General features: G+C 54.0%; 30 non-coding genes across 30 annotated transcripts; 6 read left to right on the forward strand and 24 right to left on the reverse strand.

The window, feature by feature from the left end:
* Window positions 1-825: 825 nt before the first annotated feature.
* Window positions 826-898, reverse strand: Trnam-cau. The gene has a single exon. It is a non-coding gene; the product is annotated as a tRNA-Met (tRNA).
* Window positions 899-1,279: 381 nt separating this feature from the next.
* Trnag-gcc lies at window positions 1,280-1,350 on the reverse strand. Its single transcript has one exon. It is a non-coding gene; the product is annotated as a tRNA-Gly (tRNA).
* Window positions 1,351-1,692: 342 nt separating this feature from the next.
* On the forward strand, window positions 1,693-1,764 carry Trnag-ucc. The gene has a single exon. It is a non-coding gene; the product is annotated as a tRNA-Gly (tRNA).
* Window positions 1,765-2,374: 610 nt separating this feature from the next.
* On the reverse strand, window positions 2,375-2,448 carry Trnai-aau. Its single transcript has one exon. It is a non-coding gene; the product is annotated as a tRNA-Ile (tRNA).
* A 198-nt stretch (window positions 2,449-2,646) lies between these two features.
* Window positions 2,647-2,718, reverse strand: Trnae-uuc. The gene has a single exon. It is a non-coding gene; the product is annotated as a tRNA-Glu (tRNA).
* A 305-nt stretch (window positions 2,719-3,023) lies between these two features.
* On the reverse strand, window positions 3,024-3,096 carry Trnam-cau. Its single transcript has one exon. It is a non-coding gene; the product is annotated as a tRNA-Met (tRNA).
* A 381-nt stretch (window positions 3,097-3,477) lies between these two features.
* Window positions 3,478-3,548, reverse strand: Trnag-gcc. Its single transcript has one exon. It is a non-coding gene; the product is annotated as a tRNA-Gly (tRNA).
* Window positions 3,549-3,890: 342 nt separating this feature from the next.
* Window positions 3,891-3,962, forward strand: Trnag-ucc. Its single transcript has one exon. It is a non-coding gene; the product is annotated as a tRNA-Gly (tRNA).
* Window positions 3,963-4,572: 610 nt separating this feature from the next.
* Trnai-aau lies at window positions 4,573-4,646 on the reverse strand. Its single transcript has one exon. It is a non-coding gene; the product is annotated as a tRNA-Ile (tRNA).
* A 198-nt stretch (window positions 4,647-4,844) lies between these two features.
* Trnae-uuc lies at window positions 4,845-4,916 on the reverse strand. The gene has a single exon. It is a non-coding gene; the product is annotated as a tRNA-Glu (tRNA).
* A 305-nt stretch (window positions 4,917-5,221) lies between these two features.
* On the reverse strand, window positions 5,222-5,294 carry Trnam-cau. The gene has a single exon. It is a non-coding gene; the product is annotated as a tRNA-Met (tRNA).
* A 952-nt stretch (window positions 5,295-6,246) lies between these two features.
* Trnag-ucc lies at window positions 6,247-6,318 on the forward strand. The gene has a single exon. It is a non-coding gene; the product is annotated as a tRNA-Gly (tRNA).
* Window positions 6,319-6,928: 610 nt separating this feature from the next.
* Trnai-aau lies at window positions 6,929-7,002 on the reverse strand. Its single transcript has one exon. It is a non-coding gene; the product is annotated as a tRNA-Ile (tRNA).
* Window positions 7,003-7,200: 198 nt separating this feature from the next.
* On the reverse strand, window positions 7,201-7,272 carry Trnae-uuc. The gene has a single exon. It is a non-coding gene; the product is annotated as a tRNA-Glu (tRNA).
* Window positions 7,273-7,577: 305 nt separating this feature from the next.
* On the reverse strand, window positions 7,578-7,650 carry Trnam-cau. The gene has a single exon. It is a non-coding gene; the product is annotated as a tRNA-Met (tRNA).
* A 381-nt stretch (window positions 7,651-8,031) lies between these two features.
* On the reverse strand, window positions 8,032-8,102 carry Trnag-gcc. The gene has a single exon. It is a non-coding gene; the product is annotated as a tRNA-Gly (tRNA).
* A 342-nt stretch (window positions 8,103-8,444) lies between these two features.
* Trnag-ucc lies at window positions 8,445-8,516 on the forward strand. Its single transcript has one exon. It is a non-coding gene; the product is annotated as a tRNA-Gly (tRNA).
* A 610-nt stretch (window positions 8,517-9,126) lies between these two features.
* Trnai-aau lies at window positions 9,127-9,200 on the reverse strand. The gene has a single exon. It is a non-coding gene; the product is annotated as a tRNA-Ile (tRNA).
* Window positions 9,201-9,398: 198 nt separating this feature from the next.
* On the reverse strand, window positions 9,399-9,470 carry Trnae-uuc. Its single transcript has one exon. It is a non-coding gene; the product is annotated as a tRNA-Glu (tRNA).
* A 305-nt stretch (window positions 9,471-9,775) lies between these two features.
* Window positions 9,776-9,848, reverse strand: Trnam-cau. Its single transcript has one exon. It is a non-coding gene; the product is annotated as a tRNA-Met (tRNA).
* A 381-nt stretch (window positions 9,849-10,229) lies between these two features.
* On the reverse strand, window positions 10,230-10,300 carry Trnag-gcc. The gene has a single exon. It is a non-coding gene; the product is annotated as a tRNA-Gly (tRNA).
* A 342-nt stretch (window positions 10,301-10,642) lies between these two features.
* Trnag-ucc lies at window positions 10,643-10,714 on the forward strand. The gene has a single exon. It is a non-coding gene; the product is annotated as a tRNA-Gly (tRNA).
* A 610-nt stretch (window positions 10,715-11,324) lies between these two features.
* On the reverse strand, window positions 11,325-11,398 carry Trnai-aau. The gene has a single exon. It is a non-coding gene; the product is annotated as a tRNA-Ile (tRNA).
* A 198-nt stretch (window positions 11,399-11,596) lies between these two features.
* Trnae-uuc lies at window positions 11,597-11,668 on the reverse strand. Its single transcript has one exon. It is a non-coding gene; the product is annotated as a tRNA-Glu (tRNA).
* Window positions 11,669-11,973: 305 nt separating this feature from the next.
* Trnam-cau lies at window positions 11,974-12,046 on the reverse strand. Its single transcript has one exon. It is a non-coding gene; the product is annotated as a tRNA-Met (tRNA).
* A 381-nt stretch (window positions 12,047-12,427) lies between these two features.
* On the reverse strand, window positions 12,428-12,498 carry Trnag-gcc. Its single transcript has one exon. It is a non-coding gene; the product is annotated as a tRNA-Gly (tRNA).
* Window positions 12,499-12,840: 342 nt separating this feature from the next.
* On the forward strand, window positions 12,841-12,912 carry Trnag-ucc. The gene has a single exon. It is a non-coding gene; the product is annotated as a tRNA-Gly (tRNA).
* A 610-nt stretch (window positions 12,913-13,522) lies between these two features.
* On the reverse strand, window positions 13,523-13,596 carry Trnai-aau. The gene has a single exon. It is a non-coding gene; the product is annotated as a tRNA-Ile (tRNA).
* Window positions 13,597-13,794: 198 nt separating this feature from the next.
* On the reverse strand, window positions 13,795-13,866 carry Trnae-uuc. Its single transcript has one exon. It is a non-coding gene; the product is annotated as a tRNA-Glu (tRNA).
* A 305-nt stretch (window positions 13,867-14,171) lies between these two features.
* On the reverse strand, window positions 14,172-14,244 carry Trnam-cau. The gene has a single exon. It is a non-coding gene; the product is annotated as a tRNA-Met (tRNA).
* Window positions 14,245-14,448: the final 204 nt, after the last annotated feature.

Consider the following 14,448-nt stretch of genomic DNA (forward strand, 5'->3'; position numbering starts at 1 on the left):
GTGATGGAAGCATTGGAAAGCAGCACGGTACTTACAGAATCATCCCGATGCCGAAAGAGAACTTGATGACCATATTTAGAAAGAATTTTATCAACCTGAAGTGGGTCCATAAACTTAACAAAGAAAACATACAGTTCGGTATCAAAATAAGCAGTGTGCACCTGATCCGAATGAACACCAAAGGTATCTACCAACCAATCATGAATCTCAAGAGAACTAGGTTGCACATGGCGGGTTGACTTGTCAAAAGCAAAACTAACTGTAGCCTGACGAAGAATAACCTGGGACGACATTTTCAAAATATGCGGTCGAAACCGCTACACAAAAAACACTGAAATAAGGACAGAAAAAAAAACACAAGGTACGAAACAACGACGGAGAAACACTCACAGAAGTTGCAACACAACACGTAAACAAAAACGATAGTCCACTATACGTAACGCTACGGCGGAGCGGAAGACTAGGCACGTCCACACTGCACGGCGTCTAAAGCGGAACTCTGCCACTAGACCACACCGGATGTGGACGTTTCGTTCGACCGTTCGTACGGTCGCTTGGCGCATTTCGTGTCGAGTGCCGCGTCGGCGCCCCTCTCTCTTTGCGAGCATCTTTGCACATACTGACTGGCAAGGCGCGCACCTCAAACGTCGCAGAGCAATGCTTTTGGCTTCATGCTCTGCTGGGAGAAGAGGAAAAGGGAAGCTGTAAGTAGCAATAACAGGAAGTAAACATTTTCCCGCTGAAGCGTTGAAACGTTGTGGATAACAAACAAGAAATACGTTGGCGCCCTAGCAACAGCACCACCATCAGTCACAGAAAATTAAATGCCCCGGGTGAGGATCGAACTCACGACCTTAAGATTATGAGACTTACGCGCTGCCTACTGCGCTACCGAGGCACGGGTGCACCGCTTGTCCTGGAAACTGGGTAAATACCGTACCCAATATTAGACGTAGAGACACTGTACTTCCTGGATAACGTGTTCTGTTGCTACACGTGCACTGCCGGCCCAGTTGATTGCGGTGCTGCTGCAGCTGTTGCAACGATAGGCAGCACTCCTTGTCGTTAAAGTTCAGAGCCTCGGAGGCACCCGGACCCAGCAACTTGTGAGGCCAGGCCGACGCTAGTCTGTAGAACATGATGCGAGCGTCCTAGTGGGGACCCGCGAGTGCTGCGTTCTCGGTCCTTCTCAAGGGAAATCCAGCTACACATTCTTGTGGATCGTGCATCTCAAGCGCTCAAGCCACGCGGCAGCATCATCGCGGGAAAAGCAAAATGATGCATCGGCCGGGAATCGAACCCGGGCCGCCCGCGTGGCAGGCGAGCATTCTACCACTGAACCACCGATGCTGGGGCCAGCGGTAACTTGACGCTGCTTCCCGAGCAGATGTCTCAAGGGAAAGTGGGACTGCCGTCAAGCGCCGTAGCATTCTGTGGGAAAGATGCTGCAGACGCTGAATCCTGCACTGCACTGCTTAAAAATGCCGCCAGAACGCGGTCCTCTGCGTACTCTTGCGTCGCCGGCGCCCAACTCTTGCCAAAGGATGCGAAATGTGCGCGGATACGCTGTCCGAATGCGTCTGGATGTGCTCCCCTAGCCTGCCTCGAAATGCGCCTGCCAGGTACGATCACCTTCGGCCGCTGCCGACTGGCGGGAAGCCGACACAGCGCGGACGCGCGGCGCTCGCTTGTGCGGTGGTGGTGTAATGGTCAGCATAGTTGCCTTCCAAGCAGTTGATCCGCGTTCGATTCCCGGCCACCGCAGCAGGCTTTTAATTTCGCGTATGAGTACTTTTGCCACGCGCTCTTAAATTATTGTTTTTTCGCCCTCTTACTCGCTGCATACCAGCCCTTAGTGTGTCTCGACTTGTCTCGTGTCTCGACTTGTCTCGACTTTGCTCAGCTGACGCGAGAGCTGACGCTCTCAAATCGGCCTTTATCAAAACGACAAGCACGAGAAACGACTGAGAGAGGTAAGGAGAGGCGAGGCGATGGACACACAGCACGCCCCCTTCATTTCACGGTGGCGTCTCCCTGACCGAATCGGGCTGTAGCTCCGAAAACAAAGGAGAAACAAAAATAGGAAGTAAAAGTGCAAATAGTGCCCTGTGTTCCCATGCGCTCACCCGCCCAAGTACTGACAAGGGCCAAAGTTGTTACGCATCGGCAATCGGACATTTTCTTTCATTTTCTCTTTATCGGTTGAGAACCAGTGTATTCAAGATATTATGGCCATTGCCGAGTGAATGCTGTAGCGCTTCCCGACGAGTCGGGTTCGGATCCTCTGTCAACTTCCACGCAGGGTGATGATCTTTTGGTCATCACACTTGCCAGCTGAAATCGGCGCTGCCTTTTCGTAGTAGTAAAAGAGTAGTGGCCCGTGGGGGGATCGAACCCACGACCTTCGCGTTATTAGCACGACGCTCTAACCAACTGAGCTAACGGGCCTCGGCAGATGCAGTTGCTCAGCCCTACGCTGGAAACAGGTGGCATGAAGCCATACACCTTTTCTATGGTCGTCGTGTGTCTGCTTCCCTAGTCTATATTCTGCTGACGGTCACGAAACAGTAGCTATATTGCGAGCAGGACGGCAAACGGCTGCTCGGACAGCTCAAACTTGCCACGATTCGTGTGGAAAAAATTCCGTTCCGGTACCGGGAATCGAACCCGGGCCTCCTGGGTGAAAGCCATGTATCCTAGCCACTAGACCACACCGGATGTGGACGTTTCGTTCGACCGTTCGTACGGTCGCTTGGCGCATTTCGTGTCGAGTGCCGCGTCGGCGCCCCTCTCTCTTTGCGAGCATCTTTGCACATACTGACTGGCAAGGCGCGCACCTCAAACGTCGCAGAGCAATGCTTTTGGCTTCATGCTCTGCTGGGAGAAGAGGAAAAGGGAAGCTGTAAGTAGCAATAACAGGAAGTAAACATTTTCCCGCTGAAGCGTTGAAACGTTGTGGATAACAAACAAGAAATACGTTGGCGCCCTAGCAACAGCACCACCATCAGTCACAGAAAATTAAATGCCCCGGGTGAGGATCGAACTCACGACCTTAAGATTATGAGACTTACGCGCTGCCTACTGCGCTACCGAGGCACGGGTGCACCGCTTGTCCTGGAAACTGGGTAAATACCGTACCCAATATTAGACGTAGAGACACTGTACTTCCTGGATAACGTGTTCTGTTGCTACACGTGCACTGCCGGCCCAGTTGATTGCGGTGCTGCTGCAGCTGTTGCAACGATAGGCAGCACTCCTTGTCGTTAAAGTTCAGAGCCTCGGAGGCACCCGGACCCAGCAACTTGTGAGGCCAGGCCGACGCTAGTCTGTAGAACATGATGCGAGCGTCCTAGTGGGGACCCGCGAGTGCTGCGTTCTCGGTCCTTCTCAAGGGAAATCCAGCTACACATTCTTGTGGATCGTGCATCTCAAGCGCTCAAGCCACGCGGCAGCATCATCGCGGGAAAAGCAAAATGATGCATCGGCCGGGAATCGAACCCGGGCCGCCCGCGTGGCAGGCGAGCATTCTACCACTGAACCACCGATGCTGGGGCCAGCGGTAACTTGACGCTGCTTCCCGAGCAGATGTCTCAAGGGAAAGTGGGACTGCCGTCAAGCGCCGTAGCATTCTGTGGGAAAGATGCTGCAGACGCTGAATCCTGCACTGCACTGCTTAAAAATGCCGCCAGAACGCGGTCCTCTGCGTACTCTTGCGTCGCCGGCGCCCAACTCTTGCCAAAGGATGCGAAATGTGCGCGGATACGCTGTCCGAATGCGTCTGGATGTGCTCCCCTAGCCTGCCTCGAAATGCGCCTGCCAGGTACGATCACCTTCGGCCGCTGCCGACTGGCGGGAAGCCGACACAGCGCGGACGCGCGGCGCTCGCTTGTGCGGTGGTGGTGTAATGGTCAGCATAGTTGCCTTCCAAGCAGTTGATCCGCGTTCGATTCCCGGCCACCGCAGCAGGCTTTTAATTTCGCGTATGAGTACTTTTGCCACGCGCTCTTAAATTATTGTTTTTTCGCCCTCTTACTCGCTGCATACCAGCCCTTAGTGTGTCTCGACTTGTCTCGTGTCTCGACTTGTCTCGACTTTGCTCAGCTGACGCGAGAGCTGACGCTCTCAAATCGGCCTTTATCAAAACGACAAGCACGAGAAACGACTGAGAGAGGTAAGGAGAGGCGAGGCGATGGACACACAGCACGCCCCCTTCATTTCACGGTGGCGTCTCCCTGACCGAATCGGGCTGTAGCTCCGAAAACAAAGGAGAAACAAAAATAGGAAGTAAAAGTGCAAATAGTGCCCTGTGTTCCCATGCGCTCACCCGCCCAAGTACTGACAAGGGCCAAAGTTGTTACGCATCGGCAATCGGACATTTTCTTTCATTTTCTCTTTATCGGTTGAGAACCAGTGTATTCAAGATATTATGGCCATTGCCGAGTGAATGCTGTAGCGCTTCCCGACGAGTCGGGTTCGGATCCTCTGTCAACTTCCACGCAGGGTGATGATCTTTTGGTCATCACACTCGCCAGCTGAAATCGGCGCTGCCTTTTCGTAGTAGTAAAAGAGTAGTGGCCCGTGGGGGGATCGAACCCACGACCTTCGCGTTATTAGCACGACGCTCTAACCAACTGAGCTAACGGGCCTCGGCAGATGCAGTTGCTCAGCCCTACGCTGGAAACAGGTGGCATGAAGCCATACACCTTTTCTATGGTCGTCGTGTGTCTGCTTCCCTAGTCTATATTCTGCTGACGGTCACGAAACAGTAGCTATATTGCGAGCAGGACGGCAAACGGCTGCTCGGACAGCTCAAACTTGCCACGATTCGTGTGGAAAAAATTCCGTTCCGGTACCGGGAATCGAACCCGGGCCTCCTGGGTGAAAGCCATGTATCCTAGCCACTAGACCACACCGGATGTGGACGTTTCGTTCGACCGTTCGTACGGTCGCTTGGCGCATTTCGTGTCGAGTGCCGCGTCGGCGCCCCTCTCTCTTTGCGAGCATCTTTGCACATACTGACTGGCAAGGCGCGCACCTCAAACGTCGCAGAGCAATGCTTTTGGCTTCATGCTCTGCTGGGAGAAGAGGAAAAGGGAAGCTGTAAGTAGCAATAACAGGAAGTAAACATTTTCCCGCTGAAGCGTTGAAACGTTGTGGATAACAAACAAGAAATACGTTGGCGCCCTAGCAACAGCACCACCATCAGTCACAGAAAATTAAATGCCCCGGGTGAGGATCGAACTCACGACCTTAAGATTATGAGACTTACGCGCTGCCTACTGCGCTACCGAGGCACGGGTGCACCGCTTGTCCTGGAAACTGGGTAAATACCGTACCCAATATTAGACGTAGAGACACTGTACTTCCTGGATAACGTGTTCTGTTGCTACACGTGCACTGCCGGCCCAGTTGATTGCGGTGCTGCTGCAGCTGTTGCAACGATAGGCAGCACTCCTTGTCGTTAAAGTTCAGAGCCTCGGAGGCACCCGGACCCAGCAACTTGTGAGGCCAGGCCGACGCTAGTCTGTAGAACATGATGCGAGCGTCCTAGTGGGGACCCGCGAGTGCTGCGTTCTCGGTCCTTCTCAAGGGAAATCCAGCTACACATTCTTGTGGATCGTGCATCTCAAGCGCTCAAGCCACGCGGCAGCATCATCGCGGGAAAAGCAAAATGATGCATCGGCCGGGAATCGAACCCGGGCCGCCCGCGTGGCAGGCGAGCATTCTACCACTTTTTTTTTTTTTTTTTTTTTTTTTTTTTGGCGTGCAGGGTGCATCTCAAACATGTATTTGCAACTCACCGCGACAATCGTCATTTGTTTTTTCGAGATACTGAAAAATGAAGGGGGCACCCGGGATTGAACCGGGGACCTCTCGATCTGCAGACCACTGAACCACCGATGCTGGGGCCAGCGGTAACTTGACGCTGCTTCCCGAGCAGATGTCTCAAGGGAAAGTGGGACTGCCGTCAAGCGCCGTAGCATTCTGTGGGAAAGATGCTGCAGACGCTGAATCCTGCACTGCACTGCTTAAAAATGCCGCCAGAACGCGGTCCTCTGCGTACTCTTGCGTCGCCGGCGCCCAACTCTTGCCAAAGGATGCGAAATGTGCGCGGATACGCTGTCCGAATGCGTCTGGATGTGCTCCCCTAGCCTGCCTCGAAATGCGCCTGCCAGGTACGATCACCTTCGGCCGCTGCCGACTGGCGGGAAGCCGACACAGCGCGGACGCGCGGCGCTCGCTTGTGCGGTGGTGGTGTAATGGTCAGCATAGTTGCCTTCCAAGCAGTTGATCCGCGTTCGATTCCCGGCCACCGCAGCAGGCTTTTAATTTCGCGTATGAGTACTTTTGCCACGCGCTCTTAAATTATTGTTTTTTCGCCCTCTTACTCGCTGCATACCAGCCCTTAGTGTGTCTCGACTTGTCTCGTGTCTCGACTTGTCTCGACTTTGCTCAGCTGACGCGAGAGCTGACGCTCTCAAATCGGCCTTTATCAAAACGACAAGCACGAGAAACGACTGAGAGAGGTAAGGAGAGGCGAGGCGATGGACACACAGCACGCCCCCTTCATTTCACGGTGGCGTCTCCCTGACCGAATCGGGCTGTAGCTCCGAAAACAAAGGAGAAACAAAAATAGGAAATAAAAGTGCAAATAGTGCCCTGTGTTCCCATGCGCTCACCCGCCCAAGTACTGACAAGGGCCAAAGTTGTTACGCATCGGCAATCGGACATTTTCTTTCATTTTCTCTTTATCGGTTGAGAACCAGTGTATTCAAGATATTATGGCCATTGCCGAGTGAATGCTGTAGCGCTTCCCGACGAGTCGGGTTCGGATCCTCTGTCAACTTCCACGCAGGGTGATGATCTTTTGGTCATCACACTCGCCAGCTGAAATCGGCGCTGCCTTTTCGTAGTAGTAAAAGAGTAGTGGCCCGTGGGGGGATCGAACCCACGACCTTCGCGTTATTAGCACGACGCTCTAACCAACTGAGCTAACGGGCCTCGGCAGATGCAGTTGCTCAGCCCTACGCTGGAAACAGGTGGCATGAAGCCATACACCTTTTCTATGGTCGTCGTGTGTCTGCTTCCCTAGTCTATATTCTGCTGACGGTCACGAAACAGTAGCTATATTGCGAGCAGGACGGCAAACGGCTGCTCGGACAGCTCAAACTTGCCACGATTCGTGTGGAAAAAATTCCGTTCCGGTACCGGGAATCGAACCCGGGCCTCCTGGGTGAAAGCCATGTATCCTAGCCACTAGACCACACCGGATGTGGACGTTTCGTTCGACCGTTCGTACGGTCGCTTGGCGCATTTCGTGTCGAGTGCCGCGTCGGCGCCCCTCTCTCTTTGCGAGCATCTTTGCACATACTGACTGGCAAGGCGCGCACCTCAAACGTCGCAGAGCAATGCTTTTGGCTTCATGCTCTGCTGGGAGAAGAGGAAAAGGGAAGCTGTAAGTAGCAATAACAGGAAGTAAACATTTTCCCGCTGAAGCGTTGAAACGTTGTGGATAACAAACAAGAAATACGTTGGCGCCCTAGCAACAGCACCACCATCAGTCACAGAAAATTAAATGCCCCGGGTGAGGATCGAACTCACGACCTTAAGATTATGAGACTTACGCGCTGCCTACTGCGCTACCGAGGCACGGGTGCACCGCTTGTCCTGGAAACTGGGTAAATACCGTACCCAATATTAGACGTAGAGACACTGTACTTCCTGGATAACGTGTTCTGTTGCTACACGTGCACTGCCGGCCCAGTTGATTGCGGTGCTGCTGCAGCTGTTGCAACGATAGGCAGCACTCCTTGTCGTTAAAGTTCAGAGCCTCGGAGGCACCCGGACCCAGCAACTTGTGAGGCCAGGCCGACGCTAGTCTGTAGAACATGATGCGAGCGTCCTAGTGGGGACCCGCGAGTGCTGCGTTCTCGGTCCTTCTCAAGGGAAATCCAGCTACACATTCTTGTGGATCGTGCATCTCAAGCGCTCAAGCCACGCGGCAGCATCATCGCGGGAAAAGCAAAATGATGCATCGGCCGGGAATCGAACCCGGGCCGCCCGCGTGGCAGGCGAGCATTCTACCACTGAACCACCGATGCTGGGGCCAGCGGTAACTTGACGCTGCTTCCCGAGCAGATGTCTCAAGGGAAAGTGGGACTGCCGTCAAGCGCCGTAGCATTCTGTGGGAAAGATGCTGCAGACGCTGAATCCTGCACTGCACTGCTTAAAAATGCCGCCAGAACGCGGTCCTCTGCGTACTCTTGCGTCGCCGGCGCCCAACTCTTGCCAAAGGATGCGAAATGTGCGCGGATACGCTGTCCGAATGCGTCTGGATGTGCTCCCCTAGCCTGCCTCGAAATGCGCCTGCCAGGTACGATCACCTTCGGCCGCTGCCGACTGGCGGGAAGCCGACACAGCGCGGACGCGCGGCGCTCGCTTGTGCGGTGGTGGTGTAATGGTCAGCATAGTTGCCTTCCAAGCAGTTGATCCGCGTTCGATTCCCGGCCACCGCAGCAGGCTTTTAATTTCGCGTATGAGTACTTTTGCCACGCGCTCTTAAATTATTGTTTTTTCGCCCTCTTACTCGCTGCATACCAGCCCTTAGTGTGTCTCGACTTGTCTCGTGTCTCGACTTGTCTCGACTTTGCTCAGCTGACGCGAGAGCTGACGCTCTCAAATCGGCCTTTATCAAAACGACAAGCACGAGAAACGACTGAGAGAGGTAAGGAGAGGCGAGGCGATGGACACACAGCACGCCCCCTTCATTTCACGGTGGCGTCTCCCTGACCGAATCGGGCTGTAGCTCCGAAAACAAAGGAGAAACAAAAATAGGAAGTAAAAGTGCAAATAGTGCCCTGTGTTCCCATGCGCTCACCCGCCCAAGTACTGACAAGGGCCAAAGTTGTTACGCATCGGCAATCGGACATTTTCTTTCATTTTCTCTTTATCGGTTGAGAACCAGTGTATTCAAGATATTATGGCCATTGCCGAGTGAATGCTGTAGCGCTTCCCGACGAGTCGGGTTCGGATCCTCTGTCAACTTCCACGCAGGGTGATGATCTTTTGGTCATCACACTCGCCAGCTGAAATCGGCGCTGCCTTTTCGTAGTAGTAAAAGAGTAGTGGCCCGTGGGGGGATCGAACCCACGACCTTCGCGTTATTAGCACGACGCTCTAACCAACTGAGCTAACGGGCCTCGGCAGATGCAGTTGCTCAGCCCTACGCTGGAAACAGGTGGCATGAAGCCATACACCTTTTCTATGGTCGTCGTGTGTCTGCTTCCCTAGTCTATATTCTGCTGACGGTCACGAAACAGTAGCTATATTGCGAGCAGGACGGCAAACGGCTGCTCGGACAGCTCAAACTTGCCACGATTCGTGTGGAAAAAATTCCGTTCCGGTACCGGGAATCGAACCCGGGCCTCCTGGGTGAAAGCCATGTATCCTAGCCACTAGACCACACCGGATGTGGACGTTTCGTTCGACCGTTCGTACGGTCGCTTGGCGCATTTCGTGTCGAGTGCCGCGTCGGCGCCCCTCTCTCTTTGCGAGCATCTTTGCACATACTGACTGGCAAGGCGCGCACCTCAAACGTCGCAGAGCAATGCTTTTGGCTTCATGCTCTGCTGGGAGAAGAGGAAAAGGGAAGCTGTAAGTAGCAATAACAGGAAGTAAACATTTTCCCGCTGAAGCGTTGAAACGTTGTGGATAACAAACAAGAAATACGTTGGCGCCCTAGCAACAGCACCACCATCAGTCACAGAAAATTAAATGCCCCGGGTGAGGATCGAACTCACGACCTTAAGATTATGAGACTTACGCGCTGCCTACTGCGCTACCGAGGCACGGGTGCACCGCTTGTCCTGGAAACTGGGTAAATACCGTACCCAATATTAGACGTAGAGACACTGTACTTCCTGGATAACGTGTTCTGTTGCTACACGTGCACTGCCGGCCCAGTTGATTGCGGTGCTGCTGCAGCTGTTGCAACGATAGGCAGCACTCCTTGTCGTTAAAGTTCAGAGCCTCGGAGGCACCCGGACCCAGCAACTTGTGAGGCCAGGCCGACGCTAGTCTGTAGAACATGATGCGAGCGTCCTAGTGGGGACCCGCGAGTGCTGCGTTCTCGGTCCTTCTCAAGGGAAATCCAGCTACACATTCTTGTGGATCGTGCATCTCAAGCGCTCAAGCCACGCGGCAGCATCATCGCGGGAAAAGCAAAATGATGCATCGGCCGGGAATCGAACCCGGGCCGCCCGCGTGGCAGGCGAGCATTCTACCACTGAACCACCGATGCTGGGGCCAGCGGTAACTTGACGCTGCTTCCCGAGCAGATGTCTCAAGGGAAAGTGGGACTGCCGTCAAGCGCCGTAGCATTCTGTGGGAAAGATGCTGCAGACGCTGAATCCTGCACTGCACTGCTTAAAAATGCCGCCAGAACGCGGTCCTCTGCGTACTCTTGCGTCGCCGGCGCCCAACTCTTGCCAAAGGATGCGAAATGTGCGCGGATACGCTGTCCGAATGCGTCTGGATGTGCTCCCCTAGCCTGCCTCGAAATGCGCCTGCCAGGTACGATCACCTTCGGCCGCTGCCGACTGGCGGGAAGCCGACACAGCGCGGACGCGCGGCGCTCGCTTGTGCGGTGGTGGTGTAATGGTCAGCATAGTTGCCTTCCAAGCAGTTGATCCGCGTTCGATTCCCGGCCACCGCAGCAGGCTTTTAATTTCGCGTATGAGTACTTTTGCCACGCGCTCTTAAATTATTGTTTTTTCGCCCTCTTACTCGCTGCATACCAGCCCTTAGTGTGTCTCGACTTGTCTCGTGTCTCGACTTATCTCGACTTTGCTCAGCTGACGCGAGAGCTGACGCTCTCAAATCGGCCTTTATCAAAACGACAAGCACGAGAAACGACTGAGAGAGGTAAGGAGAGGCGAGGCGATGGACACACAGCACGCCCCCTTCATTTCACGGTGGCGTCTCCCTGACCGAATCGGGCTGTAGCTCCGAAAACAAAGGAGAAACAAAAATAGGAAGTAAAAGTGCAAATAGTGCCCTGTGTTCCCATGCGCTCACCCGCCCAAGTACTGACAAGGGCCAAAGTTGTTACGCATCGGCAATCGGACATTTTCTTTCATTTTCTCTTTATCGGTTGAGAACCAGTGTATTCAAGATATTATGGCCATTGCCGAGTGAATGCTGTAGCGCTTCCCGACGAGTCGGGTTCGGATCCTCTGTCAACTTCCACGCAGGGTGATGATCTTTTGGTCATCACACTCGCCAGCTGAAATCGGCGCTGCCTTTTCGTAGTAGTAAAAGAGTAGTGGCCCGTGGGGGGATCGAACCCACGACCTTCGCGTTATTAGCACGACGCTCTAACCAACTGAGCTAACGGGCCTCGGCAGATGCAGTTGCTCAGCCCTACGCTGGAAACAGGTGGCATGAAGCCATACACCTTTTCTATGGTCGTCGTGTGTCTGCTTCCCTAGTCTATATTCTGCTGACGGTCACGAAACAGTAGCTATATTGCGAGCAGGACGGCAAACGGCTGCTCGGACAGCTCAAACTTGCCACGATTCGTGTGGAAAAAATTCCGTTCCGGTACCGGGAATCGAACCCGGGCCTCCTGGGTGAAAGCCATGTATCCTAGCCACTAGACCACACCGGATGTGGACGTTTCGTTCGACCGTTCGTACGGTCGCTTGGCGCATTTCGTGTCGAGTGCCGCGTCGGCGCCCCTCTCTCTTTGCGAGCATCTTTGCACATACTGACTGGCAAGGCGCGCACCTCAAACGTCGCAGAGCAATGCTTTTGGCTTCATGCTCTGCTGGGAGAAGAGGAAAAGGGAAGCTGTAAGTAGCAATAACAGGAAGTAAACATTTTCCCGCTGAAGCGTTGAAACGTTGTGGATAACAAACAAGAAATACGTTGGCGCCCTAGCAACAGCACCACCATCAGTCACAGAAAATTAAATGCCCCGGGTGAGGATCGAACTCACGACCTTAAGATTATGAGACTTACGCGCTGCCTACTGCGCTACCGAGGCACGGGTGCACCGCTTGTCCTGGAAACTGGGTAAATACCGTACCCAATATTAGACGTAGAGACACTGTACTTCCTGGATAACGTGTTCTGTTGCTACACGTGCACTGCCGGCCCAGTTGATTGCGGTGCTGCTGCAGCTGTTGCAACGATAGGCAGCACTCCTTGTCGTTAAAGTTCAGAGCCTCGGAGGCACCCGGACCCAGCAACTTGTGAGGCCAGGCCGACGCTAGTCTGTAGAACATGATGCGAGCGTCCTAGTGGGGACCCGCGAGTGCTGCGTTCTCGGTCCTTCTCAAGGGAAATCCAGCTACACATTCTTGTGGATCGTGCATCTCAAGCGCTCAAGCCACGCGGCAGCATCATCGCGGGAAAAGCAAAATGATGCATCGGCCGGGAATCGAACCCGGGCCGCCCGCGTGGCAGGCGAGCATTCTACCACTGAACCACCGATGCTGGGGCCAGCGGTAACTTGACGCTGCTTCCCGAGCAGATGTCTCAAGGGAAAGTGGGACTGCCGTCAAGCGCCGTAGCATTCTGTGGGAAAGATGCTGCAGACGCTGAATCCTGCACTGCACTGCTTAAAAATGCCGCCAGAACGCGGTCCTCTGCGTACTCTTGCGTCGCCGGCGCCCAACTCTTGCCAAAGGATGCGAAATGTGCGCGGATACGCTGTCCGAATGCGTCTGGATGTGCTCCCCTAGCCTGCCTCGAAATGCGCCTGCCAGGTACGATCACCTTCGGCCGCTGCCGACTGGCGGGAAGCCGACACAGCGCGGACGCGCGGCGCTCGCTTGTGCGGTGGTGGTGTAATGGTCAGCATAGTTGCCTTCCAAGCAGTTGATCCGCGTTCGATTCCCGGCCACCGCAGCAGGCTTTTAATTTCGCGTATGAGTACTTTTGCCACGCGCTCTTAAATTATTGTTTTTTCGCCCTCTTACTCGCTGCATACCAGCCCTTAGTGTGTCTCGACTTGTCTCGTGTCTCGACTTGTCTCGACTTTGCTCAGCTGACGCGAGAGCTGACGCTCTCAAATCGGCCTTTATCAAAACGACAAGCACGAGAAACGACTGAGAGAGGTAAGGAGAGGCGAGGCGATGGACACACAGCACGCCCCCTTCATTTCACGGTGGCGTCTCCCTGACCGAATCGGGCTGTAGCTCCGAAAACAAAGGAGAAACAAAAATAGGAAGTAAAAGTGCAAATAGTGCCCTGTGTTCCCATGCGCTCACCCGCCCAAGTACTGACAAGGGCCAAAGTTGTTACGCATCGGCAATCGGACATTTTCTTTCATTTTCTCTTTATCGGTTGAGAACCAGTGTATTCAAGATATTATGGCCATTGCCGAGTGAATGCTGTAGCGCTTCCCGACGAGTCGGGTTCGGATCCTCTGTCAACTTCCACGCAGGGTGATGATCTTTTGGTCATCACACTCGCCAGCTGAAATCGGCGCTGCCTTTTCGTAGTAGTAAAAGAGTAGTGGCCCGTGGGGGGATCGAACCCACGACCTTCGCGTTATTAGCACGACGCTCTAACCAACTGAGCTAACGGGCCTCGGCAGATGCAGTTGCTCAGCCCTACGCTGGAAACAGGTGGCATGAAGCCATACACCTTTTCTATGGTCGTCGTGTGTCTGCTTCCCTAGTCTATATTCTGCTGACGGTCACGAAACAGTAGCTATATTGCGAGCAGGACGGCAAACGGCTGCTCGGACAGCTCAAACTTGCCACGATTCGTGTGGAAAAAATTCCGTTCCGGTACCGGGAATCGAACCCGGGCCTCCTGGGTGAAAGCCATGTATCCTAGCCACTAGACCACACCGGATGTGGACGTTTCGTTCGACCGTTCGTACGGTCGCTTGGCGCATTTCGTGTCGAGTGCCGCGTCGGCGCCCCTCTCTCTTTGCGAGCATCTTTGCACATACTGACTGGCAAGGCGCGCACCTCAAACGTCGCAGAGCAATGCTTTTGGCTTCATGCTCTGCTGGGAGAAGAGGAAAAGGGAAGCTGTAAGTAGCAATAACAGGAAGTAAACATTTTCCCGCTGAAGCGTTGAAACGTTGTGGATAACAAACAAGAAATACGTTGGCGCCCTAGCAACAGCACCACCATCAGTCACAGAAAATTAAATGCCCCGGGTGAGGATCGAACTCACGACCTTAAGATTATGAGACTTACGCGCTGCCTACTGCGCTACCGAGGCACGGGTGCACCGCTTGTCCTGGAAACTGGGTAAATACCGTACCCAATATTAGACGTAGAGACACTGTACTTCCTGGATAACGTGTTCTGTTGCTACACGTGCACTGCCGGCCCAGTTGATTGCGGTGCTGCTGCAGCTGTTGCAACGATAGGCAGCACTCCTTGTCGTTAAAGTTCAGAGCCTCGGAGGCACCCGGACCCAGCA

The sequence above is a fragment of the Schistocerca piceifrons genome, unplaced genomic scaffold (assembly GCF_021461385.2).
Source record: "Schistocerca piceifrons isolate TAMUIC-IGC-003096 unplaced genomic scaffold, iqSchPice1.1 HiC_scaffold_572, whole genome shotgun sequence".
Classification (NCBI taxonomy): Eukaryota; Metazoa; Arthropoda; class Insecta; order Orthoptera; family Acrididae; genus Schistocerca; species Schistocerca piceifrons.